This window comes from Mustela nigripes, chromosome 5 (assembly GCF_022355385.1).
Source record: "Mustela nigripes isolate SB6536 chromosome 5, MUSNIG.SB6536, whole genome shotgun sequence".
Classification (NCBI taxonomy): domain Eukaryota; kingdom Metazoa; phylum Chordata; class Mammalia; order Carnivora; family Mustelidae; genus Mustela; species Mustela nigripes.
In genome coordinates, this window is record NC_081561.1 from 18750084 (window position 1) to 18753720 (window position 3637).

A 3637-nucleotide genomic window follows, 5' to 3' on the forward strand; every position below is an offset into this window, starting at 1 on the left:
AATAATAAATATTTAATGTTTTAAGCTACTAAATTCTGGGATGATTTTTTACACAAGAGGTAACTAAAAGTGAAACTGATCTAAAATACAGAGGGCAAACAAGAAGACAGATGCTTAGGAAATGAGGAAAAAGACCAAATGTGGCTCATATTTTTTAAATAAAAGTTAGGATCACTCTGTATGTTCTTTTGTGACTTATTTTTTTTAACTAAAGCTCAGATAGGATAACTTATTAATCATAATTCTTGGATCATCCTTTATTTTATTTTTTTTTAAGATTTTATTTATTTATCAGAGAGAGAGAGGGAGAGAGCTAGCACAGGCAGACAGAATGGCAGGCAGAGTAGAGGGAGAAGCAGGCTCCCTGCTGAGCAAGGAGCCTGATGTGGGACTCGATCCCAGGACGCTGGGATCATGACCTGAGCCGAAGGCAGCTGCTTAACCAACTGAGCCACCCAGGCGTCCCGGATCATCCTTTATTTACCCATAGCCCTCTCTTACTTTATTTTTGTTTTTAGGAATATAATGAACCTTATTTCCAACCCAAGAATCAGAAATATAACTAATCATTTATATTTACCTATGCACCCAGGTGAGAATTTTTTTTTTTTCCACTTAAAAATACATTCTATTGTTTCCTCATCTTATTACATACATTTCTACATAATTTTTAATGTCTACATAGAATTACATCATGAAAGTATCAGAATTTGTTTATCAGTTCCTTATTATTGGATATTTAAAATGTTTGCAGATTTTATTATTAAAAACAAGATGGTGGTAAATATCTTCAGGCATAAATTTGTGTGCCACCATGATTAATTCCTTAGGGTAATTCTCAAAATATCATGTCTCAAAGAAGCCAAAATCTAGCTCTACCACTGACGAATGGGCAGATATGCCTGGCCCCTCAGAAACACCCATCTTCCCCACATGACACCTCTGAACCACAAGCCTGGATCCCAGGAACACACTTGTCTCCAAAATTTCAACTAAATGCAAAATGCTCCTATCCCTCTTTACCTCAGTCATCAAGGAGCAAACCTCAGTGTTTATCTCCCTGTCACTCATCCCCAAACTGTGCAGTAAATTCCCGAATCTGTTCCACGTCTGTCCCTCATAATATGAAATAAAAAATAAGCTTTCCACTGTGCCTCTTGGAAACTTCTCTTTAGTAATATCTTATAAATTTGAACCTCCTCCTTGAACCAATACTTCCACCCATCTGCTATCTTTAACTGAACCTTGAGTCTCTCTTGGGTATACTGCTCTCCTGTAGCCCTCTTAGATAGAAGCTCTTTTTTCTTCAGCTCACTCCTTTGAGACCATTACTCCTCCTCCATCTTGAATAATAATCATTCTGCTATTTTCCCTTCTCACAAGAATCATCTGGCAATTTGTTGGTCATTCCTCTCCCTCAATAAAACATAAAATAGGTCTTCTTCAGCATGTCTCCTAACAGCGATTGAACATAGGCTTGAGCTCCATGTGAATAATCTGGTAGCCAGACCCCTCAAATCCTGGATCTTCTTATCTCAGATGTCCTTTTTCTTTATGCTGTACTTGGTTACATTCCTGACCTCATCATCACCAGAAACCACACCACATACAAGTTTGTAAATCCAAATGATAGGAACCAAAAATGGAAGTTACAGGATGGAGATGGATGAGATGGAGCAAAGCAAAGCTTGATTGATTTATGTTATAAAGAGCCCGAAGCTCTTCACTGCAGTACTGAGATCTGGAAGATGGAGTTGAAAGGGAGAGAAACACATTGGAATTGCAGGCTGAGTTCTATATGGTGCTACAGCAGAGGTGAGAAGGAAGACACTGGGAAAATGAGAGACAAGGGGAATTTATGCTTCAAGGGAAAAAATTCTTCTCTGCCCCTTTTCAAGGCATTTCAGTAAAAAAATTTAAAATACTATTTTATGCTTCCAAGCTGGTTGGAATGATGTCCCTTTGAATGCAACACCATGCTAAAACTGGCCTCTAGGCTGCCCAACATCATTCAGGGTGTACAAACACTCTCCTCTTTAGCTTACCCTTCCCACTCACTTTCCACAAGGAAAACTGACTTCATTGAGATCTTCAATCCCCTCAACTCCCTCCTGTGTTCATCCTCCTTTCTTTGAATTTCTTCTTTAGATTCCATAGTCCAGTAAAAAAAATTACCCTAGACTTTTAGGACCCTCTTGGATAGGTGTCCACCGAAAGCCTTCTCTGTGTCAGTATGATGGAGCAGAATGATGCTGGAGGATGCCCGTGATGCCGAAGAATTTGTCACTATATATATATGACCGCCACCTTCAAATGGGCACTCAGCACTGCCAGTAATTACATCCTTTTGCTGGGCTTGCCTTCACTCTCTCAGGAAGGACTTTTACACTAGCTAATCCTGGGGTTCTGTCTCTACTTCACTGAAGAACTGGGTTCATCACTTAGGCACTCACTCATCTGTCCATGTCTGATTCTGTGCAACTGCCTCCATTAGCATACATCACTTTCTCTCCAATTAATTTCAACAGAAAAAGGGTCCCTACAAAGTGCCCTTCCTCTGCAATCCCTTTCTTCCTGTTATCAAGTCTCTCTTCTGTATCTTCAGTACTTCATATGCATCCAACATGCTCCAGGCTGCAAAAATGGCACTTTCTGGTGCTGGGCATCATATGCAGCAGGAAAGCCAGTATCTTCCCCTCATCAACTCAAAATAAAGGAGACAGCAACAACAATAAATTTTGTTGAATCCAGTTATCTTCAAGTTCTCTCATCTTGATGTTTTTCATGGTCAGACATCTCAAAGACTTTCTACTCAATTCTCACACTCTTCATTTTTTAATATTTCAGATACACAAAAATGTGTGGTGAACAATACTTAGCACCCAATTTGAGAAACAAGATATTATACACATATTTTTAAATCCATGGCACATCCCTCCTAAATATCAATTCCATTCCTTCCTCTATGAACTAACCACTATTCCAAACACGGTGTTTATCCCTTACATGTATTTCTTTATTCTTTTTCCCCTGTGCGGTGTTGAAATGCACAGTAGACTGGTGCATAAATGCATAAGTAAAATGGTGCTATAGTGGATGTATTTTCTACCTTTCCTTTTTCACTCAATATGATGTTTGTGAAATTCACCTCTGTCTTTAAACGTGGACTAGTTTATTCATTTTGATGATGGACATTTTCCTAACGATGGACATCGTGGTAATCATTAGCTGCTACAAGCAATGTCCTATGAGTATTCCTGTAAATGACTCCATGAGCACGTATAAAAGTTTTGGGAGATAACTATGTAGAACTAGAACTGCTGGGTGGTAAGGAGTGTGCATCTTAATCTTTACCAAGTAGTGCTAGGTTCCTCTCCCACCTCAGAGAATGCCAATCACCAATGATTCACATCCATATGAAGCAGTGTAATCAAGCTTGAGCTTTTTCATTCTGGCGTGTGTGTGTGTGTGTATGTGTGGGTTTTAATCTTAAACTAGATTTTCTTGAATATTGAGAAGACTGGGTACCTTCTCATATTTTCATGGACAACTTGACCAATTGCTGCCTATTTATATCTTTTGCCTATTTTTCTATTGAGTTGTTTGTGTTTTTATTACTGATTTTAGGCAATTTTAA